The sequence below is a fragment of the Neomonachus schauinslandi genome, chromosome 2 (assembly GCF_002201575.2).
Source record: "Neomonachus schauinslandi chromosome 2, ASM220157v2, whole genome shotgun sequence".
Taxonomy (NCBI): domain Eukaryota; kingdom Metazoa; phylum Chordata; class Mammalia; order Carnivora; family Phocidae; genus Neomonachus; species Neomonachus schauinslandi.
The window spans coordinates 31,625,848-31,651,691 of record NC_058404.1 but is presented as its reverse complement, the minus strand read 5'-3'; positions in this window follow the sequence as shown (position 1 = coordinate 31,651,691).

Here is a 25,844-nt window from a genome sequence, read left to right as displayed (position 1 = left end):
AACCCTACCTCACTCTTGATGGGAATGCATGTTGGTGCAGCCACTAAAAAACAATACAGTGGTTCTTTAAAAAATAAAAATAGAATTACCATATGATCCAGGATGGATATTCACCAAAAGAAAATGAAAAAAAAATTGAAAATATATATGCACCTATATGAGTTATTGCAGCATTATTTACAATAGCCAAGATATGGAAATAACCCAAGTGTCCATCCATAGATGAATAGATAAAGAAGATGTGATATATGTATTTATATATAATGGAATATTACTCAGCCAAAGGAAAGAATAAAATCTTACCATATGTGACAACATGGATGGACCTAGAGGGTATAATGCTAAGTGAAATAAGTCAGACTGAGAAAGATAAATGCCATATAATTTCTTTCAAATGTGGAATTTAAGAAACAAATAACAAACAATAAAGAAAGAGACAGACAAAAGAACAGACTCTTAAATACAGGGAACAAACTGTTGGTTGCCAGAGGGGAGGTGGGTGGCAGGACAGGTAAAATAGATAAGAATACACTTATCTTGATGACCACTGAGTACCAAATAAAATTGTTTATGTATAGGTATATGTATATATACAGACATGTATGTATATATATGGATCAAACTTCCCAATCAAAAGACATGCTGTGGCTTCATGAATAAAAAATAAAAATAAGAAAAAATAAGATCAAATTATGTTATGTACAATTTACTTACCTTGGATTTAAGGATACACATAGGCTAAATGCAAAAGGATAGAAAAATATATTCTATGTGAGTGACAACTAAATGAGAGCAAATGTGGTCATACTTATATCAAAGTATCCTTTAAATCAAGAACTGTCAGAAGAGACAAAGAAAGATATGATGTGGTGATGAAGGGTCAAGTCTCCAGGAAGTTATGTTACAAATGTATATGTACCTAACATCAGAGCACCCAAGTATATAAAGCAAAGAGTGACAGACCCAAAGGGAGAAATAGATAGTAATCATAGTAGGAGGTTTCAGTACTCCACTTTCAATAATGGATAGAACAACTAGACAGAATCTCAGTAAGGAAACAAAAGACTTGAATAACACTGTAGACCAAATGGACCTAACAGACATATACAGAATATTCCACTTAGAACAGAAAATTATGCAACCATCAAAAGGAATGAAATCTTGCCATTTGCAATGATGTGGATGGAACTGGAAGGTATTATGCTCAGTGAAATTAGTCAATCAGAGAAAGACATGTATCATATGATCTCACTGATATGAGGAAGTCTTAATCTCAGGAAACAAACTGAGGGTTGCTGGAGTGGTGGAAGTGGGAGGCATTGGGTGGCTGGGTGATAGACATTGGGGAGGGTATGTGCTATGGTGAGCGCTGTGAATTGTGTAAGACTGTTGAATCACAGACCTGTACCTCTGAAACAAATAATACATTTTATGTTTAAAGAAGAAGAAGAAGAAAGGAAGACGAAAAGAAGAAGGAAGAAGAAGAAAAGAAGAAAAAGAAAAGAAGAAAGAAGAAGAAAGAACAAAGAAGAAGAAAGAAGAAGAAAGAAGAAAGAAGAAAGAAGAAGAAGAAGAAAAGTAGGAAGGGAAAAATGAGGGGGGAAATTGGAAGGGGAGACGAAAAACAAACTGAGGGTTCTAGAGGGGAGAGGGGTGGGGGGACGGGTTAGCCTGGTGATGGATACTAAAGAGGGCATTACTGAATGGAGCACTGGATGTTATATGCAAACAGTGAATCATGGAACACTACATCAAAAACTAATGATGTAATGTATGGTGATTAACATAACATAATAAAATTTTAAAAAATGCAAAAAAAAAGAGAACAGAATATGCATTCTTCTTAAGAGCATATGAAACATTATGCCAAATAAATTACATGTTAGACCACAAAACCAGTCTTAATAAATTTCAGAAGACTGAAACCATATAAAGTATTTTTCCAACCACAATGGAAGGAAACTAGAAATTAACAGAAGAAAAACTGGAAAATGCACAAATATGTGGAAATTAAACATTCTTGAGCCACTGAAAAAATTTAAAAAACGATTATTACCCAATGAATAAATAAAAAGTAAATTAGAAATTACCTTAATTCAAAGAAAAATAAAAACACAATATATCAAAACTTATGGAAAGCAGCAAAATCAAAACTAAAGGGAAAGTTTATAGTGGCAAATGTCTAAAATGAAAAGAAGATCTCAAATAAGCAACCTAACTTTACATCTCAAGAAACTAGAAAGAGTAGAGCAAACTAAACCCAAAGTTAGCAAAAAAAAAAAAAAAAAGGACATAAAAAAGTCAGAGCAGAAATAAATAAAGACCAGAAAACAATAGAAAAATTCAACAAAACTAAGTGCTGTCTTTTTGAAAAGATAAAGAAAATTGACAAATTTTAGCTAGACTAACGAAAAAAGAGAGAAGGTGCAAATAAATAAAATCAGAAATTAAAGGGGACACATTACAACTAATACTGCAGGAATACAAAGATTTAGGAGACTACTTTGAACAATTATGCACCCAAAAATGGGATGACCTAAAAGAACTGGATGAATTCCTTGAAACATACAATGTACCAAGACTCAACCATAACAAAATAGAAAACCTGAGCAGACAGAACTAATAAGGAGATTGAATCAGTAATCAAATTTCTTCCAACAAAGAAAAGCTGATGACCAGATGGCTTCTTTGGAGAATTTTACCAAATGCTTAAAGAATTAATGTCAGTGTTTCTGAAACTCTTCCAAAAAACTGAAGAGGAAGAAACACTTCCAAACTCATTTTATAAAGCTAGCATTATTTTGATACTGAAGCCAGACAAAGACACTACAAAAAAAAAAAAAAAAAAGCCGCAGGCCAATATTCCTGATGAATATAGATGAAAAAGTCTTCAAAATGCTAGCAAACTGAATTTAACAGCACATTAAAAGAATCATACAGCATGACCAATTGGGATTTATCTTTGGGAATGTAAAGATGATACAACATACAAAGATCAATAAATGTGATACACTACTTCAACAGAATGAAGAATAAAAATCATATGATCATCTCAACAGACATAGAAAAAGCAATTGACAAAATTCAACAGATTTTCATGATAAAAACACTCAACAAACTATGAATAGGTGGAATTTAGTTCAACATAATGAAGGCCGTATATGAAAATCCCACAGATAACATTATACTCAACAGTGAAAAATTGAAACTTTTCCAATAAGATCAAAAATATGGCAAGGATGCCCACTCTCACATTTCTATTTAACATACTGAAAGTCCTAGCTGTAGCAATCAGATAAAAAGAAATACAAGGAATCCAAATCAGAAAGAAAGAAATAAAATTATCTGTTTGCAGATTGTATGATTTTATATGCACAAAACCCTAAAGATTTCACAAATAAAACTGTTTAATAAAACAATTTCATAAAATTTCAGAATACAAAATCAACACACAAAAATCAGTTGTGTTTCTGTACTCTGACAATGAGCTATCTGAAGAAGATATTAATAAAGCAGTCCAAATTACTATAGCATCAAAATAAAATACTAAGGAATAAATTTAACCAAGTAGACAAAACACTTGCACACTAAATATTAGAAAAATATCACTAAAAGAAATTAAACAAGACACAAATAAATTGAAAGACTTCTTGAGATGACAGACTGGGTGTGTTAATATTGTTAAAATGTTCATACAACCCAAAGTAATTTACAGATTCAATGTAATCCCTACAAAAATCTCAATATCATTTTTTACAGAAATAGAATGCTATAAACCAGATGGAACCACAGAGGACCCTGAATAGCCAAAACAACCTTAAGAAAGAACAAAGCAGGAGGTCTTATACTTTCTGAGTTGAAAACATACCACAAAGTAACAGTAATGAAAACAACATGGTACTGGCAGAAAGGCAATTATATAAATCAATGGAACAAAATAGAGAGCCCAGAAATGAAATAACACAAATAAGGTCTAATGATCTTTGACAAGGGTGCCAAGACAACACAATGGGGAATGGATAGTCTCTTCAACAAATGATGCTAGGAAAACTGGATATTCACATGCAAAAGAATGAAATCGGGCCCTCATCTTACAAAACAAAAATCAAAATCACAAACAAAATACAAAAACAAAAATCAAAAAACAAACCAAAAACAAAACAAAACAAAACAAAAAACCCTATATGATCTGTGATTATAAATCTTCTAAAAGACAAAGGAGGAAGGTTCATAACATTGGTCTTTAAAATGATCTCTTAGTGGGCGCCTGGGTGGCTCAGTTGGTTAAGCGACTGCCTTCGGCTCAGGTCATGATCCTGGAGTCCCAGGATCGAGTCCCGCATCGGGCTCCCTGCTCAGAGGGGAGTCTGCTTCTCCCTCTGACCCTCCCCACTCTCATGTGCTCTCTCTCTCATTCTCTCTCTGTCAAATAAATAAAATCTTAAAAACAAAAAAGAAAACCTTTAAAAAAAAAAATAAAATAAAATAAAATGATCTCTTAGTGACACCCGGGTGACTGAGTCTGTTAAGCGTCTGCCTTTGGCTCAGGTCATGATCCCAGGGTCCCTGCTCAGTGGGGAGTCTGCTTCTCTCTCTCCCTCTGCCTCGCCACTCACCCACTGTGCTCTCTCTCTCTTGCACTCTCTCTCTCAAATAAATAAAAATAAAAATAAAGTAAAATGATTTCTTGGATATGACACCAAAAGTATAGACAACAAAAACAAAAATAAACAAAGGATACTGCATCAAGCTAAAAAGCTTTTGCATAGCAAAGGAAACAACAGAGTAAAAAGGCAACCTATGAAATGGGAGAAAATATTTGTAGACTATATATCTGATAAAGGGTTAATATCCAAAATATATAAGAAGGTCCTACAACTCAAAATAAATAAATAAATAACCCAACTAAAAAAAGACAAAGGACTTGAACTGACATTTCTCCAAAGACATAAATGTCCAACAGGTATACAAAGATACTCAACATAACTTATCATCAGGGAAATGCAAATCAAAAACTCAGTGAAGATCACCTCACTTCTGTTAAGATGGACATTTATTTATTTATTTTTAAAGACTTTATTTATTTATTTGACAGAGAGAGAGACATAGTGAGAGACGGAACACAAGCAGGGGCAGTGGGAGAGGGAGAAGGCCTCCAGCTGAGCAGGGAGCTCAATGAAGGGCTCCATCCCAGGACCCCGAGACCATGACCTGAGCTGAAGACAGACGCTTAATGACTGAGCGACCCAGGCGCCCCAAGATGGACATTTAAAAACAAAAACATAAAATAAGTGTTGCTGAGAATGCAGTTAAATTGGAACGCTTGTGCACTATTTATAAGAATGTAAAATGGTGCAGTAACTTAGAAAACAGAAGAATGTTTTTCAAAAAATTAGAATAGAACTGATATGATCCAGTAATCATATTTCTTGGTATGCATCTAAAATAATTCAAAACAAGTTTTCCATAAAATATTTTCACTCCCATATTCATTGCAGTATTCTTTCTTTTCTTCTTTTTTTCTTTTTTTTTTTGAAAGAGAGCGAGCACGTATATGCATGCGAGTGGTGGGAGAGGGGCAGACAGAATCTTAAGCAGGCTCCATGCCCAGCACTGAGCCCAAAATGGGGCTCAATCTCACAATCCTGAGATCATAACCTGAGCTGAAATCAAGAGGTGCATGCTTAACCAAATGAGCCACCAAGTGCCCCATCATTGCAACATTATTTGTAATAACCAAGAGGTGGAAACAACCCAAATGTCTATTGACAAATAGATAAAAAGAATGTGACATATACATACAATGTTATATTATTAAGTCTTAAAAAAAGTCCTGTCATATGCTATACACGGATGAAGCTTGAGGACATTATGCTAAGTGAAATAAGCTAGTTACTGAAGGACAAATATGAATAACTCCACTTAGATGAAGTACCTGCAATAGCCAAACTCAAGAGAAAAACTAACCTGAGAATCAGAGTCATACATCTATTAAATAAACAAATTTCATACCTAAAATCTCCACACAATGAAAAGCTCTAGGCTGAGATTGCTAAATTAGTTAACACTACCAAATATTAAATAAGTAAATAATACCTATTAAAAAGAAATTTTTGCAACAAGTAAGAAAAGGTAGAAATACTTCTCAACTCACTTCATGTGATCAATAATACCCCGATAGCTAAACCACTCAAAAAAATATAGGAACAGTAAAACACTGACAAATAGCCTTCATAAATTAAAAGATTAAAAGATTCTTAACATGATGTTAGCAAATTAAAACCAGTAGTATATAAAAGTACATAATGGTCAAGAACAATTTTGGGAATATTAACATTCAAACTACAGTTTAACTATCACATTAACTAACCAAATAAATAAACAAAATGAAAATGTAAAAAGAAATGACATATAATCACAATAGATGCAGAAAAAGTTATAAACTTAACTCAACACTTATTCATGATAATAACAGCCATTGACTTGGGAATAGAAGTACTTCAAAGTGATAAAGAGTATTTGTGAAAAACTGAGCTAATATCAAAGTTAATGGTGGAAGCCTGTTTGCTTTTTTGTTAAGTTCTACAAGAAGACAAGGATATTTTCTTTTGCCATTAGTTAATATTGTACTAGAGTTTCTATTAACTGTGATAGGCCAAGAAAAATAAAGACATGTAGATTGGAAAAGAAAATGTAAAACTATTTGAAAATGGAAAATTTGTTTATATAGTAATTCCTTTGGAACCTTAAGAATAACTACTAGAACATTAAGTTGGTTTAGCAAATTTGCAAGATATAAGGTAAATATACAAAAACCAAATGAACTTATGTATATTATCCACTAATGATTTAATTGAAATGAAGTAAATTAGTACCATTTATAATAGCATCAAAAACATGAGATACCTAAGAATGAATTTAAGAAAATACATGTAAGGCCTTTACACTAAAACCCACAAAACATCACTAAGTAAATTTTTAAAAGATCTGCATTGATGGGAAGATATACCATGTTCATGTATCAGAATACTCACTATTGTAATATGCCAACATTACCCCAAGTTATCTATAGATCTAATGCAATCTCAATCACAGTCCCTGCAGATCTTTTTTTGAGGAGGGGCCTAGAAATTGATAAGTTCATATTGATGTTTATACTGAAAAACAGAAGATGTAGAATACCAATACAATTTTGAAAAAAAGGACTTAGAGGACTTCTTTTTTAAATTTTATTTATTTATCGAGTAGGCTCCATGCCCAGTACAGAGCGCAACACAAGGTTCAAACTCACAACCACAAGATCACGACCTGAGCCAAGATCACAACTTAAGCCAAGAGCAAGAGTTGGATGCTCAACCCACTGAGCCACTCAGGTACCCCCCCCCAGTTTTTATTTAACTTCTTGATATAAAGAATTACCATCAAGCTACAGTACCAAGATATGGTAATAGTGGACTAAAGAACAGACATATCAAACAAAATAGAGAATCCAGAAACAGATGTAAGTAGTTCACATGTAAATAGCCAATTAAGATTTTACTAAGGTGCCAAGAAAATTCAATCAGTTAAGAACAGTCTCTATAATAAATGTTGCTTAAACTCTTGGTTATCCTCATTAAAAAAAATTCAACTTGACACTTATTCCACATTCACATGCAGAAATAAATCAAAATGAATCATAGACTTAAATGTAAGAGCTGAAGTCTATAAGGCTTTTAGAGAAAGTATAAGAGAAAATCATTCTGACATTGAGTTAGGCAAAGAGTTCCTATTCAGAATATAGAAAACATAGATTGTAAAAGAATAGGCTGATAAATTCAATTTAATCAAAATTGTTTTTTGTTTTTTCCTTTCCAAAAGCTTTGTTAAGCAAGTTGAAAGGCAAACCACAGACTGGGAAGAAACATTTCAAACCACACAACTAATAAAGATGTCTTACAAGTCAACAGGAAGACAACTTAATTTTAAAAAATGAGAATAATATTTGAAGAGATACAACACCAAAGAAGATGCAAAAATGGCAAAAAGTACATGAAAGGGTCTTTAACTATCATTATTCATTAGAGAAATGAAAATCAAGGGGAGGAGCAAGATGGCGGAGGAGTAGGAGACCTAAATTTTGTCTGGTCCCAGGAATTCAGCTAGATACGGATCAAACCATTCTGAACACCTACAAACTCAACAGAAAATTGAAGAAAAGAATAGCAGCACCTCTCTGAACAGAAAAGCGACCACTTTCTGGAAGGTAGGACGTGCGGAGAAGTGAATCCGAGGAGATATTCAGGAAGATAGACGGCAGGGGAGGGGGCCTCTGTTGGCTGCTTTTGGCAAGTTATAGAGCAGCGGAGCACAAAATTTGAACTCTTAGAAGTCGGCTCCACTGAGGGACATTGCTCCAGTGGCTAAGCGGGGGGTGGAACCCTCGTGGGACAATGTGGTCTCAGGACCCTCCAGGTCACAGAAAGATAAGGGGTGCCTGAGTGCGGCAGAGCTCCCAGGTATCGAAGCAGGAAAGCTGGCTGCAGAGACAGAGCCGAGGCGCGGGCTCTCAGCTCAGGGTTGCCATAAACCATGATCCGTGGCACAGTCAGGCCACTGCTCCTCCATCAGGGACCCCACAAGCGGCAGATCTGGGGAGACTCCCCTTCCTCCCCTGGGAGGAGCGGTGTGGGACAGCACCGCAGGGATCTGCTGGGTTTGGAGACTCCACACGGGGTCGGGTGCCAGAGATAGAAACACCTGGTCACTGGCCAGTGAGCAGGGAGTGCGGCCGGAGACTGGGGAGTCGGGAGTGATTGACTGCTTTTCTCCGGGGGCGCACTGGGGAGCAGGGCCGAGTTCTCGGCTCCTCCAGGGTGGAGATTGGGAGGCTGCCATTTTCACTCTCATCCTCCAAAGCTGTACTGAAAGCTTGCAGGGAACAAAAGCTCCTGAGAGCAAACCCGAGCAGATTACTTAGCCCGGCCAGGCAAGGGAGGGGCAATTCCGCCTCCGGCAAAGACATTTGGGAACCATGGCAACAGGCCCATGCCCCAGAAGATCAGCAAGAACAGCCAGCCAAGACCAAGTTTACCGATCAATGAGAACAGCAGAACTCCAGAGCTAGGGGAATAATGCACATAGAATCCATGGCTTTTTTCCCATGATTCTTCAGTCTTTGAAAGTTAATTTTTTTTACTTTTTTTTTTTGAATTTTTCTTTTTCCCTTTTTCAACCAACACTGTATTAATCCCTTTTTAAAAAAATCTTTTTTATTTTTCATTTTTAGAGTCATATCCTATCCCTTCATATAGTTAACCTTATTTTTGGCATATATATATAAGTTGTTCTCTCTTTAAAATTTTGGGATACAGTTTTTTCTAACAGACCAAAATATACCCTAAATCTCTAGTGTATGGCTTTGTTCTAGCCTCCTGCCTGATCACATTCTCTCCCCCTTTTTTTTTAAATCCTCTTCTTTCTTTTTTCAAACAACTTCTTATCAATTCCTTTTATAAAATCTTTTGTAATTTTCATCTTTACAGTCATATTCCATCCCTTCATCATATTAACCCTTATTTTTGTATATCAATGTTTTTCTTTCTTTAAAATTTTGGGAGGCACTTTCTTCTAACAGACCAAAATACACCTAGAATCTAGTATGTGGCACTGATCTATGCACCAGCCTGATCATATTTGATCATATTCTGTTTTTGTTTGTTTTTATCTTTTTCTTTTTTTTTTTTTTCTTTTTTCTTTCTTTCCCTTCTTTTCCCCCGGTTTCAGGTCTTTTCTGATTTGTTTAGAGTATTTTTCTGGGGACGTTGTTACCCTGTTAACATTTTTTTCTCTCATTCATCTCTTCTCCTCTGGACAAAATGACAAGATGGAAAAAAATCACTTCATCAAAAAGAACAAGAGGCAGTACCAACTGCCAGGGAGCTAATCAATACGGACATTAGTATGGTGTCAGAACTAGAGTTCAGGATGACGATTTTAAAGATACTAGCTGGGCTTGAAAAAAGCATGGAAGATATTAGAGAAATAAAAGAGAAATTTATTTTCTTTCTGGAGAAATAAAAGAATTAAAATCTAACCAAGTCAAAATCAAAAAGGCTATTAATGAGGTGCAATAAAAAATGGGGGCTCTAACTGCTAGGGTAAATGAGGTAGAAGAGAGAATTAGTGATATAGAAGACCAAATGATGGAAAATAAAGAAGCTGAGAAAAAGAGAGAAAAACAACAACTGGATCACGAGAGCAGAATTTGAGAGATAAGCAATACCATAAGATGAAAAAACATTAGAATAATTGGGATCCCAGAAGAAGAAAAAGAGAGAGGGACAGAAGATATATTGGAGCAAATTATAGCAGAGAACTTCCCTAATTTGGGGAAGGAAACAGGCATCAAAATCCAGGAGGCACAGAGAACCCATCTCAAAATCAATAAAAAAGGTCAACACCCCGACATCTGATAGTAAAACTTACAAGTCTCAGAGACAAAGAGAAAATCCTGAAAGCAGCTCGGGCCAAGAGATCTGTAACCTACAATGGTAGAAACATTAGATTGGCAACAGACCTATCCACAGAGACTTGGCAGGCCAGAAAGGACTGGCATGATAGATTCAGACTACTAAATGAGAAAAATATGCAGCCAAGAATACTCTATCCAGCTAGGCTGTCATTGAAAATTGAAGGAGAGATAAAAAGCTTCCAGGACAAACAAAAACTAAAGGAATTTGCAAACACGAAACCAGCCCTACAAGAAATATTGAAAGGGGTCCTCTAAGCAAAGAGAGAGCCTAAAAGCAACATAGACCAGAAAGGAACACAGACAAAATATACAGTAACAGTCACCCTACAGGGAATACAATGGCACTAAATTCCTATCTTTCAATAGTTACCCTGAATGTAAATGGGCTAAATGCCCCAATCAAAAGACACAGGCTATCAGATTGGATAAAAAAAAACAAGACCCATCGACATGCTGTCTGCAAGAGACTCATTTTAGACCCAAAGACACCCCCAGATTGAAAGTGAGGGGGTGGAAAACCGTTTACCATGCTAACGGATACCAAAAGAAACACCAAATGGTGTTGGAAAAATTGGACAGCCAAATGCAGAAGAATGAAACTGGACCATTTCCTTACACCACACACAAAAACAGACTCCAAATGGTTGAAAGACCTCAATGTGAGACAGGAGCCCATCAAAATCCTAAAGGAGAACACAGGCAGCAACCTCTTCAACCTCAGCCACAGCAACTTCTTCCTAGAAACAATGGCAAAGGCAAGGGAAGCAAGGGCAAAAATGAAGTATTGGGACTTCATCAAGATAAAAAGCTTTTGCACAGCAAAAGAAACAGTCAACAAAACCAAAAGAAAACTGACAGAATGGGAGAAGATATTTGCAAATCACATATCAGATAAAGGGCTAGTATCCAAAATCTATAAAGAACTTCTTAAACTCAACACCCAAAGAACAAATGTTCCAATCAAGAAATGGGCAGAAGACATGAACAGACATTTTTCCAAAGAAGACATCCAAATGGCCAACAGACACATGAAAAAGTGCTCAGCATCGCTCGGCATCAGGGAAATCCAAATCAAAACCTCAATGAGATACCACCTCACACCAGTCAGAATGGCTAAAATTAACAAGTCAGGAATGACAGATGTTGTCAGGGGTGCAGAGAAAGGGGAACCCTCCTACACTGTTGGTGGGAATGCTAGCTGGTGCAACCACTCTGGAAAACAGAATGGAGGTTCCTCAAAAAGTTGAAAATAGAGCTACCGTAGATCCAGCAATTGCACTACTGGGTATTTACCCCAAAGATACAAATGTAGGGATCTGAAGGCGTACGTGCACCCTGATGTTTATAGCAGCAATGTCCACAATAGCCAAACTATGGAAAGAGCCAAGATGTCCATAGACAGATGAATGGATAAAGAAGATGTGGTGTAGATATACAATGGAATATCATGCAGCCATCACAAAGAATGAAATCTTGCCACTTGCAACAACATGGATGGAACTGGAGGGTGTTAGGCTGAGCAAAATAAGTCAATCAGAGAAAGACAATTATCATATGACCTCACTGATATGAGGAGTTCTTAATCTCAGGAAACAAACTGAGGGTTGCTGGATTGGTGGGGGGGTGGGAGGGATGGGGTGGCTGGGTGATAGACGTTGGGGAGAGTATGTGCTATGGTGAGTGCTGTGAATTGTGTAAGACTGTTGAATCACAGACCTGTACCTCTGAAACAAATAATACATTTTATGTTAAAAAAAAAAAAAAGAAGAAGATAGCAGGAAGGGAAGAATGAAGGTGGGAAAATCGGAGGGGGAGAGGAACCATGAGAGACTGTGGACTCTGAGAAACAAACTGAGGGTTCTAGAGGGGAAGCGGGTGGGGGCATGGGGTAGCCTGGTGATGGGTATTAAAGAGGGCACGTACTGAATGGAGCACTGGGTGTTATATGCCAACAATGAATCATGGAACACTACATCAAAAACTAATGATGTAATGTATGGTGATTAATGTAATTAAAAAAAAAGAAATGAAAATCAAAATCAACATGAGGTGCCACTACACCCCTGCTAGAATGTCTAAAATTAAAAAACTAACAATACCAAGTGTTGATAAGGATTAGGAGTAACTGTAATATTTCTTGTGGGAATATAAAATAGTACAACAGCTTTATAAACTGTTTTACAGTTTCTTTTACATTAAACATTATATATATATATAGCATATAACCCAAAATTCAATTCCCAGATATATACCCAATAAAATGAAAACAAATGTTCATATGAAAACTTCAACATGTGTATTCTTTTTATTCATAGTGGAAATAATCCAAATTTTCATTAGCAGGATAAATTTAAAATGTGGCATATCTGAACAAGAAAATAATATTCAGTAATAAAAAGGAATGAACTATTGATAAAGTCCATAAAATAAATCTCAAAAAATATGCTGAGGGAACATAGCAGATACAAAAAAGTTCATACTGTCTAGTTTGATTTATATAATCAAACTTTTTATAACTTTATATAATTTATATAAATATATAAAAGACAAATTTAATAGATATGATAAAAAAAACAAATAAATGATTACCCAAAGCTGAGTGGGACTTGACTGGAATTGTGACTTTTGGGGATGTCTATATTTTTATTGTGTTGGTGGTTGTAGAGATTACACATTTGTATGTACTCATTTCTCAAAATTCATCAACCTGGGCACTGAAATTGGATGCATTTTATAGTGAATAAATTACACATCAATATATTTTTTTAAAAAAGGAGGGCCTTGTACTGCCAGATGCTGCTGAGCAGTCCAGGTAGATGAGGACTGAGGAGAGTCCCTTGGATTCAGCAATGTGGAGCCTACTGGTGACCTTGGTGATATGTTTCATAAAAGGGGTGAAGACTAAATCCTGATTCATTTCCAGAGAAATGTATACAAAACAACTGTATAAACACTTTTTTTTTTCTGTCAAGTGGAGGAATTGGGTGGCAGCTGGTGTGGTATCACTTATTTGTAAGGCTTGAAGTAAGATGGCACATTTATATATTTCTGAGAATGATGAGGTAGAGAAGGACAAATGGATAGAGCAGGAGAATGAAGGGATTGTAGAAAGCTTATACTTAAAAGAGGTCATCATAAAAGAAGGGAAAGTGGAGTTTAAGGAAACAAAACACGAAGGCAGGTAGAAATGATGAGGAGAGTAAAGAAGTTACGTAATAAATAATCTCTGAGAGTAGCACATAAAATAGGAATAGGCAGCACTAAAAATAATTTACATTTATAGGTCAAAAAATTCCTTCTATACACATCTCTTAAGCATTGAATATATTCTAGGTACTACACTAGTGATTGGGGATACAGTGGTGTGAAGAATAGAGATACATGTTTTTGTTATCATGAAGCTTAGAGGGCAGGACAAATAATATATCAGTAAATAATGAACAGATAAATAATATTTTATAAACTGATAAATGCTATGAAGAAAATGAAGCACATTAATAGGCTAGAAAGTCCCTGGGGCATTGAGTGAAAATGATTTTAGATAAGGTGTTTGGAGAAGACCTCTGATGTGGTTTCATTAGAGGAGAGATCTGAATGAGAGGAAGCCTAAGGTAAGTTAACTGGCCACAGGGAAATAAAAATTGTGAATTCAAGGGAAATAATAAAGCAAATGATGAGGAGTTATTATAAAGGCTTGCAAGCTGCACCTCATCCCTGGCTCTATACAATCTTATTCCCAACCTGATATCCAAATTTGCAATGTCCAGACCAAGTCCAATGCTACTTTTCTACAAGAGCCCCCACTCGGTGGGCAATGTACAATTTTTAAATCCAGGAGAGAAAGGCACAGTAGTAGCAAAAACATAACAAGACACAGAGGCTGTGTTAATTTTCCACCTTCCCCTAGGGCCCTGAGCCTTATTCTGTTCTGTTCCCTAACAGCTGACAGGCTTTTGTTCTTTTCCTCTATAAGTGTTTCTCCAGCAGGTAAAGCTCCATTTGGCATCCAGGCATATGATTGTTATAAGCAGAGTCCCCATGACATTTCATTAAGCTGGTCTTTCTACACTTACCATCAGACTACTAGAGCCTTGTTAGAAGCACTTAATTGCATCCTATTTTTGAGGCTGTAGCTGTACATCAAGATTGTGCTCTCATGTTAATTTCTTTTTAGTTTTTCCCAAGGTCTTCCTGCTGAATAGAGTTTTAACAATGACTTTCTCCTTCTACCTTTCCTTCTTTATCCCTCATGGGATGTTCAGGTCAGGAAATCAAGATGATCCCCACTGTACAACTTTCTCAGGGCATTGATCTCTTCCCCATTCATTGATTGAATAAACTTCTTGAATATAACAAAAAAAAATGGCTTTTTAAAATGTGCTGCTTCTATGTTTAATTTGTCCTCTTGGGATTCCATGTCCATTAAAAAAACAAAACAGATCATCTGGATGTCTTAGGGTAAAGAGGATGAACTGGCTATCAATGTGTCTTTTGAGATTGATCGTATTTACTGCTGCTTTTAACAGCTGATTCCTTTTGAGTCTTTCAGATGTGCCAGGCACTCTTCTCATGCCTCACAAGTCTCACTTTTTATGAAGCATATTAGGGTGATCCTCACTTTACAGATGAACAGTGCAAAGCACAGCAATATTAAGTTCCTTGACCAAGTTACCCAGTTATTACATGGTGGAAATGGATTCAAACCCATATATTCTGACTCTAGAGCCTAGGGTCTTAAAGCCACATACTCCCAGGAGGGTGGGCCATATTTTTCACAGGATGAGATGCTCTTTGACCTGAAGCACACGTTTCTCCTCTGTTTTGTAAGACACTTGTGTCCTCCCATCTAGTTATATATTTCTTCACCTTGACTCAGAGTATTCCAACAGGACTTCAGACTTTCAGGTTGAGTTAGACATAATTTGGGGGGCATGTTCAAACTGCCCCACTGCCATCTTTCCTGTTTCAGTGTTTAGCCTCTTTTCTGAGATACCACAACTGCCTCAACTTTTCCTGCTTCTAGCAACACTGTCATTGTCCTTTACCAGTTGCCAGTGGATTTTGTAACACATAGCTCTGATGATACTCTTCCTGCTCCCACCATTTCCTTGATGGTCTGTGCTAAAGGCTAGAGATCACCTTGCTTTAGCCATGGGTTTATTTACAGTCCTGGCTTGAATATACCATTGAAGCCATATTCTCTGACAACTCTCACCCCTTTTTACATCTTATCTTATGCTTAATCATACCAATCTACTCATTTCTCCCCAAAACACCCATGTCATTGTTCATGCTATTTCTGTCTCCAAGAGTGCCTTTTTTTTTTCTAGCCAAATCATTTGAGTCTTTGAAACCCAGCTCATGAGTCATCTCTTCTGAGATGGATTTTGTGATCTTCCTGCTTTCAGGCAGAACTAATGGATACAGGCTCTCCTGTCTGTTCATAACTCTTTGTGAATGTAATCAGTGTGTAAGAATTGCCATCTTTTTATTACAGTAAATCACATTTCTGCCTCTCACAACAGATTGTGAGTTTCTCAAAGGCAGTTATCATGTCTTAGACACACAGTAGGTGCTCATAAATCCTTCACATGAATAAATGCATGAATAAACATTATATATTGCTGTACCACAAACCAAATAGATTAATCCAGCAGGCAGTATTTGCAGAGAACACAATAGTACCAATTACTGAGATTCCAGTCACATTAGATTGGGTTGGTGCCTTTCTTTTAAGAAATACTCTCTAGCACAGATCTGAGGGTGATTACTAATTCCTCTTTCTTGGAATAAGGAAAATCACACATAATAAATTATGGTGGAGTTCTTTGGGAAGGAAGAAAGAACAGATGTCTTGAATCAGAGGTACAATGCCAGTTGGGGAACCTTCTGTACCAAGTGTTGATCATGCCTCTTCCTCATTTCCTTGCATCATCCTTGCTTCCCCTACAGCCTAGAGATTTCCTTTCCCATTCTATTTTCTAAATGAGCCAGTTTATTTGTCTTTCACTGCCTTTCTGAGCCACTCCCCCCTCCCCCACTGCTATTTCAGCCTTGGACCATCTCACTCTTTTCCTCTACTGCAATTAAATAACTTCCTGAGATTTTATTAGGTTATTCTTCCAGAAGCTGAGGACTAGTGCCTAGGGATATTGTGGAATAAAAATACCAAAAAGGACAGCTTAGTTATTTTCTATGGAAAGTAGTCACCATACAACACACAGATCACACTGGGAGGGAGAAAGAGGGAGGAAATTTAAGGATTATGAAGCTTGCATATTTTATTTAATTGCTCTTTCCACCTGCATAAACACAATATGTCAAGCAGCTTTAAGGGGAGTTGTCCTCCATCTTTGCGTATTAAGAACTGTGTTTGAGAGCCTCAGATGGAGCATTAAGAGTGCAGAGTAGGAGCTGGGCAGTGAGCCATGTATAACTCCCTAGGTACAGAATCTTCAGGTCTCTCTGTGGAGCAACCACACTATTAAAATCTGTAATCAAAATAGCCATTGTCTGAAAACCTGGAGTGGGGGAGGGGAGATCTTCATTGCACTTCACAGAGTCTAGGTAAAAAATTAGAAATAGTTCAAATGTATGTTCTATCCTTTCTTATTGTCTCTTTTCTGCCTCTCTTCCTGTACCTAGATGCCCCATCTTTCCTTCCTCACCCTAGGAATATTCTTGAGTATAGTACTCATGGTACCTCTGGTTTCTTGAAACCCCACCCTGATTGAGCAAATAATACTCTGAGTACTAGCTCCTGGAAGTTCTTGTATTCTAAAATCGTTCAGTTTCTCTCTATATATCTCACTCCTATTTTATCATTGGGTTTCATATTACTTATTGATTTGTAATTAACACTTTTTTTTTAACACACATAAAACCTGAAGAACTGGATGTTGATTCAGTGCTTATACTCTTCCGTGTGAATTCAAATTCTTATCCCAGATTTTAGGGCTGAAAACAGACACATATCCAGAAGATACAGAAGAAGAGTTTCTTAGTACCTTATCAAATTTCTTGTGGGTACTGATAACTGATACCTGATCTATAGATCTAAGTCATATTAGTCACTAGCTTCTTTTCAAATAGGAGTTGGTAAAAATCATCCATCTTTTATTTTGTTTTGTCCATCTACTCAGACTTCAAATAAATAAAATACATTTATCTATCATAATAGGAAGCCAATATAATGCAAATCCTCCAAAGCAATATCAGTGATATTAGACTTCTACTTTTTCCAAGGAAATGCTCCTAAATATCTGCAGTTTTGAATTTAAATCCTTCTATCCTCCTCTAAATGGACTGAATTCTCATACAAACTATTTGGCATCAATATAGGTGTTCTCTTATCTCAAAAATGTCTGTATTAAAAAATAGATGTCGGGGCACCTGGGTGACTCAGTCAGTTAAGCATCCAACTCGTGGTTTCAGCTCCAGTCATGATCTTTTATGGGGTCATGGGATAGAGCCCCATGTCAGGCTCTGGCTTGGCAGGGAGTCTGCTTGAGATTCTCTCCTACGCCTCCCCCCAATCTCTCTTTCTCTTTCTCCCTAAAATATAAATAAATATATAAATATATAAATAAATAATAAAGTCTAGATATTAATTTCTCTCCTTACCAATTATTATATTTGGATTTAACTAGGGCCTTCTTGAGACAAATCACAGTAATCCAAATGTAAGATTCAAAAAGTACAAATTTCTGTGCTTGAAATGGAGAAATCCTCAAAGATGCCAAAAGAGGATAACTAACTCTTTCCTAAAATGGCATAGGATTATACATACACAATTTTTAAGACTGATTTCGTGCCTGAAAACAATGGAAATCACTACTCCCACATCATGGTATCAGCACACAAATGCTTTTTAATGTTTGTATTCTGTATTTCCAAAAAGGATTATAAAGTGGATTTGAAATGTATAATTTAGTCTGTGTGTAAATGTAATATATTTTAATTAATAAAACATAATGATTTTTAATGTGTTAAAAAATGGGAAAAAAACAAAACAAAATCAAAAAGTACAAATTTCTGGGTCTAAGATTTTGCCTTTCACATTTTGTCAAATTTTCACATGAGATGACACCTATTCTGCTTATATAAAGGGCAGAACCAGCCCCACCAAGAACATAAATGGGAAGACCCACCTCTGAAGGAGTTGTCATGTTCTTATTGCTGATACTGGTCTCTCTAATGCAACTGGAAGTCAGGAAAGGATCCTTTCCTACTTGATGGAAGCTTTGGAATTGGAACTCTTGGTGACTTGACCTCTCTCCCCTATAGGTAACTCATATAGTTGGTAATAGTTATTCAAAATCACTTTGTGCTGAATCCTCCACTCTCTGCCTCATAAACAGAACACCCCAAATAATCAAAGAAAGTGCCTTCTAATTCTTCAGGTCCTCAAAATATGCTTCTACTTATTGCTTGACTCAAGCTGTAGAAGCACCACATTTCTAGGTCACAGGAAAATTTACAGGTTTCCATTTAGATTATGTTCCAACTACAGATACATCTTTTCTACCACACCCTCCAAGAGCCCATTTGCTCTCCCCTAATAAGGCAAACATTCATGACTTTTGGAGGCATTTCAAAACTTTATGGGGTAGAAGCAAGCCTGGTACTAATCCACCATTCACTGAGAAATTAGTAATCAAGTGTGCTGATCAGTTTACTTTCTTGGCTTTTCAGATATCTTGTGTGCCTTACCCTTTTCATTCACTCTCTTCATTCACAGTACAGTAGTAACAAGAAGTTACTAAAATCCATCAGTTGAGCTCTGAGGGCACTAGTGGTAAAAGATGAGGATATGCTAAGACAGAGGATTTACATTATGTTTTGATTTAAGTATGGACACATAATCTTATCACTTTTGACCACCTTACACCAAAAACTGAGAAGGAAATGAAACTGACATTTACTAGGCTTGTATTAACCACAAGGTCAGGCATTAAGTGTTTTGTGTTGAATATTTCAGATCATGTTGTTTCCTTTATTACTCAGAACAACTCTTCACAGTGGGTGCTCTTATACCCATTTTAACAAAAGATAAATCAGCAATGATATATTCTGGTAAGTGGCAGCATTTGAATACAAATCCAGGACTATCTAACTCCAAGTCCATGCTTTTCTATCATATGATTTTTGCTATGCCTAAGACTACATGGGATGTTTGCAAACAATGGCTGTGTTTTCTTCTATGGTACAAAACTGTCTGAAAAACCATCAACTTCCTTTTGTGGGTAAGCAACATGAAAAACAGCTATTTCAGAAGGTAGAACCAACCTAGGAAATGAGGTAGCAGGAAGTGGGGGAGAGAAAAAAAAAATCTTTGAAGTGAGCATTGAGAAGAAAGAATTTGTTCTGCAGCCTCTTTCTGTAGAATCCCAAAGTAATCAGGTCATAAAGCTACACCCCTTCAAGGTAGATGCTGAGTATAAGGCCAGGGCAGGGCAGGGCAAGGAGAGCTTTCCACAGCCTTCATTCCAGCACATTGTTTTGAGCGTAGCAAGCCCTGAGCTATAGTGCTCTGAATGCTGTTCAATGCAATGTCATGTGGCTTTATGTTTACCTTGGGCATTTTTGTTAGCCTGATACAATTTTAATTAACCCATTATAAACTATGGTGAGAGAAATGCCAAGTAGCTGAATTTCTACTTCCCGTTCCTGGCCATGACTGTTGGCCATAAAACAGTCTGTCTTCTAATTATGGTGGGACTTCATCTGCCCTAATATTATGCCTTCTTCATTTAAGAGTAGCACAGCATCACATACTTACTCTTTTAATAGCACAGCTGTTTCTTTGGACCAGGCCCAATGATGCGCTAAAGAGTTTGAGGGAGTCTTAAATTCCCAGCTTTTAGCTTCTATCCCAACTGGAGTTCTCAGTATCTCCCACTCCCCTCCCATAGCCTGCACACAAGTGTGAGATTCTGAATCTAGTGTGGGTTGCTTCCTTTCAGTCAGTGCTGAACTCCCCACATGTGAAACCATCTCTCAAGGATGCCCTCTGGAGATTTTTGGATACTAGGCAGATGGAGTCAGGGCACCTGGGTGGCTCAGTCTGATAAGCATCCCAAGTCTCGGTTTTGGCTCATGTCATGATCTCAGAGTCCAGTGATCAAGCTCCCCATTGGCCTCCCCGCTCAGCAGGACTCTGCTTCCTCTCTCCCCCTGCTCCTCCCCCTGTTCACACCTCCTCCCCTCCCCTCCCTCTCTAAAATAAATTAAATCTTAAAAAGAACAACAACAACAGGCAGATGGAGTCATGGAGAAGGCTGTTTATATGCCACAGACACTGTTGTAAAATGCTTTCATACATGCTTTAAGGCCATAGTGACTGAGTTTATGGCATGGCACCTTTTCTCTCCCAACTCTTTTATCATAATCTCTGCAGTTGGATTTAATCTTGATTTAGACTGCCTTAAATTTTATTTTAACCATACTTGCCCTGAGGAAATATATTCAAGGGAAAGACTGCAAAACCAAGAGATGTGCTAAATAAGCAGAGACAACCTAAGAACATACTGGTTCAGTGGTGCTTGATGCTATGCTCATGAAATAAGGAGGTTCTATTAATTGATAATAGCTAGGGTTGTGCTGACCAACAAATCCCACCAGAACATGAAGGGGGTGTTGGTCAAGAAATGTTGCTGCAAAGCCTAAGAGACAGAGCCTATGCTTGAGATCAGTGTCCCTCAATAGTCTCTTATGACTTCACTTAACATTGTTTAAAAATTATAGTAAGTTCTATGTGACAAAGACAAATTAGAGAAATTTTATCAACTTTTTCAAAATCAACCTGAATTTCCTCTTATATTTTAATATCCTACCTTAATCTCTTTTGGCACCCATGCCAAACAACTGAGAACCACTTGCCTATATAGTTTCCTTGTTCACCCAAGGGTCATTCTTTTATTAGAGGAAAATCATCTCCAAATATCTGTTTCTTTGTATCTCTTTGAGAACAAAGATCACCATATGCAGATTATGAAAATATATGTGAATGTTTGCAAATGTGATTAGCACAAACCTGAGAGGAAAATGCCCCATGGTAAAAACAACTGAGTTATATAAGAAAAACATGAGAGGGCGCCTGGGTGGCTCAGTTGGTTAAGCGACTGCCTTCGGCTCAGGTCATGATCCTGGAGTCCCGGGATCTAGTCCCGCATCGGGCTCCCTGCTCGGCAGGGAGTCTGCTTCTCCCTCTCCCACTCCCCGTTTGTGTTCCCTCTCTCGCTGTGTCTTTCTCTATCAAATAAATAAATAAAATCTTAAAAAAAAAAAAAGAAAAAGAAAAACATGAGAGTAGGGAGAAAACTAACTCATACAGCAAAGATCAAGAAGAGCAGAGAACTAAAATCTAAAACTAAATACTAGGGGCCCCTGGGTGGCTCAGTGGCTACGTTCAGCCCAGGTCATAATCCTGGGGTCCTGGGATTTAGTCCCATGTCAGCGGGGAGTCTGCTTCTCCCTCTGCCCCTCCCTGCCGCCGCTCTCTCTCTCTCTCCCAAATAAATAAAATCTTTAAAATAAATAAATAATAAATAAATCTAAAAACTAAAATTAATAGGCAGGAAATAGCCAGGTCTTAAAGATATCATGAAGCCTGCAGAAGAGTTTAGATATAAATTGATAGGTGATAGGCAAAGAGATGTGAAGGAAAGTTTTGAGCAGAAGAAGGAAATGACTAGATGTACATGGTATATAGGTTTCATTGATGGCAGGGTGAAAGATAAAGTTTAGAGTGAAATAAAGATAGGGAGATCATTGTCTTGGGTCCAGTTTAGAGGTGATGAAGGCCTGCTTCTTAGGGTAGTAGCCAGATTCAGAAGAGAAGAGAATATGAAACTATATAAGGGATTAGCAAGATTTAAAAACAAGATAAATGTGAAAAGTAAGGGAGTTTCAGCCATTCAGAATGCTTCTCAAGTTTGTAGCAGGTTTTGATTTGAAAACAGAAAAAAAATCTCAAACAAAGAGTTGTTTTAATATTATGGAGTTGAGGTGTCGGGGGTGGAGGGTAGATTTCGATAAGGAGGATGAGGTTGTAGAACCTAACAACACTGACTATATGCAAGATCTACTATACAACAGCCTTGATGGAGAGCAAAATAAAGAACAGCAAATGCTGCAGAGACGTCAAAAAGGATGAGGACTAAAACATTCTCATGATAGCAATGATGTGGCCATCAGTCAATTTTGCTAAGGCTCCTGGGCAGAAGACTGATTGCAGCTGTATGAGGAGAGAATGTGAGGTGGGGAAATGAAGACAAGGGAAGATAGTATCAACAAAGAAAAAGAACCAATTATGTAGTCTAGTTCTCCCTCCTTTGGAGCAAAGATTTCCATACATAGACATCCAGGCAAAAAAAAATGCTTTGTTTGCTTGAGAGAAATTAGGCATAAAATCCCATCTCTTGGTGTGCCAAATAGGATGATGGCTTAAATATGAAAGGTGAACTTTATATTATCCCTCTTGTCACTAATTTATTGACCTTAATATAGTGTGTACTTCAAGATTCTGTTTCTTCTTGTAAAGATCTGAATGGCTGAGGAGACTGATATTTCTGATGAGACAGTAAATAAGAGGATATTGAACAAAATTAGACTCAGAGCTGTCTTCCCAAAGCTAAAATCTAAAGAAAAGTAGATCCATCCATTTATACAATCATTGGTGGAACTGAAAACAATTAGAACTTTAAAAAGGATGTCTCTAACATCATTAACAGATCTGGAACTGTATCAGTGATTTTTAATGTGAATTCAGATGGATGGATATAGAAATGGATATAAGATTGTGTGAGTGTTTACAGGCATATATTTTCTGCATCTCTCTGCTGAAAGGACCAATAAGCAATAATATTCCAATACTAATAATGGGTTTAATTTCTGAATGTTATTTTTTATGAAAGAGAATCCAGGGCCCTTAGGAAAATTGCTGATTTCTGGGCTGAGGCAAGGCAAGTGTAAGAAGCACCTAGAACAACTTGTGGTGCCCAGAAATAAGAAACTTCTCAAAAAATTATAGAGACATGACAAAGGACACAGAAGTCAACTTGAAGGAGCTCCCAAGGGTCAACTCTGGAACAATTTGAGAATAATGATAATGATAAAAATGGATTATAATCCATATAATAGATAAGAATTCATGTGTTCATTCAAATATAGTTGAATACATAACCAAGTGGGAGATAACATAAAGCTCCTCCTCACAGTAAAAGTCTCATTAGTAAATGTAAAAGATATAAAATAGAAAATATTATTTGGCTAACATCAAGATAAACATCACTCCAGAAAATACAATGAATGAATGAATGTTATAATTAGTTTATAAAAGTAAAACAATATTTACAGTCTCAAATTATCTTTCCAGAAGATATTTGTTAATTTCAAAGGGGAAAAATGTCAATTTTACAGTGGAGAAACCTGGAGGAATCCACCTTAAAGAAATAAAGGTAACCTCACCATTAATAGGTTACATTGACATCATGTGTCTCCTGATACAATGCACTAAAAAGGATACAGCATCACATTGGTAGTATTCTTGCATAACTGCATAATTCATAATAAAGCATTAGGCAAACATAAATCAAAGGATATTCTACAAAGTAACTGACCAAGTGTTATTTTTTTTAATCGTTGAAATCAATAAAAGACAGAAAAAGACTGAGGAATTCTCACAGATGAAAGGAGTAAGGAAGTAGGACAACTAAATGCAGTGTAGGATATTGGAATGAATCTTGGACAAGCTAGAATTGTCACAGATAGAAAAATTCAAATGAGGTCTCCACATTTTGCTTAATAAAATTGTATCAGTACTAATTTCCTGGTTTTGATCATTTTACTATGGTTATGAAAGCTGTTAACAGAAAAATTTCAAAATTTGAAGATAAAATGTATTTAAATATATTCTTTTGTCATCTTGTAATTTAATCTTTACTTCCAACTTGATTTTCTATTTTTATTCTATTTCATTCCTACGTTCAATGAGTTCTCATTTATTTTCTTGACTTTTGTTTCCATTTCTGTCTTTAATTTTAAAGATTTTTCTTCAAGTTATTTTTTTCATACACTAAAATGTTTAAGGATATGTAATTTAGTTTGAAGTGTTATTGAAGTATTGAGTATAGTACAGTTTTCTTTGCTTCTTGATTGTTTTGGGGCAGAATTTTATCAGCTGAATGTTTGATTGATATTTTGTTTTGTTGTCTTTTAGTGGCTACAGTAAAGAGGATTAGGGCTTTAGAGTGTCCTCCTCTGTCTTGTAGCAAAATGCAGTTTGATTCATGGTGGCTTTTTTGGGAAGTGAGGGTAGGTGATATACTCTTCAACTATTTTGGTTTTCTTTGGTATCATAAAATGCTAATTTTTCCCATCTTGCTTATTTTCCTTTTTATATCCTATTCTCCAAAGAGAGACTCAATTTTTACTCCTCTCTTTCAGTAACATTGCTTTTCCAATACTGCCACTTCTTAGTCTCGTGAGCTTGTATTTCTCTCCCTTATAGTCACTGATCCAATCAACCAGTGCCCTTTCACAAATATCCTTTTTTTTCTTCCATGTCTTTTTTCTGTACCCATAATTCCCAACAAATATTGCAATAGGAGTTCTGCTGGAAATTGTGTGTGTGCATGTGTATTTTTTTTTTTTTTTTACTTATGGGTAATTTGAATCTTTTACTTATGCTTAAGGTGTGGATTTGTAAGTTTTTTACTTAATGGGTAATTTGAATCTTTTACTTATGCTTATGGTATGGATTTGTGATTTTCATTTTTGTTTACATATTTAGTTTATTGGAGATGAGTGGAGAAATTTGGAATTAACTCACCATTATCTTACTATGACATGGTTTTAAACCTTATTTCTTTTCTAATATAATATTCAGACTATGTTTTCCCTAAGAAAGAAATCTATAAATTTCCTTTAAGTGTTGTTTTTTCTGTGTTCCATTTTTATATATATTTTCAATATGATTCACATTGAAATATTTTCCAATTTCCCTAATTGTCATATTATATAGAAGACTGTATAGCAGTATATCATTATACCATAGACTATACAGAAGTATAGACAATATAAAAATATATCATTTAGCTTAAACGTATGTGGGGGATTTTCTAAATATTTTAGTGCTTTTGATTTCTAAATTAATGTCACCCTAGTCTGTAAATATGCTCCGCAAGATTTCAACACTTTTGAAATTGAGATGTGTGTGTGTGTGTGTGTGTGTGTGTGTGTGTGTGTCAGCATAGGTATAGATCTTGCTTCTATTTGCAATTGAAAAGACTGTGACTTCTTTAGTAGTTGAATGTGGTATTTGATAAAT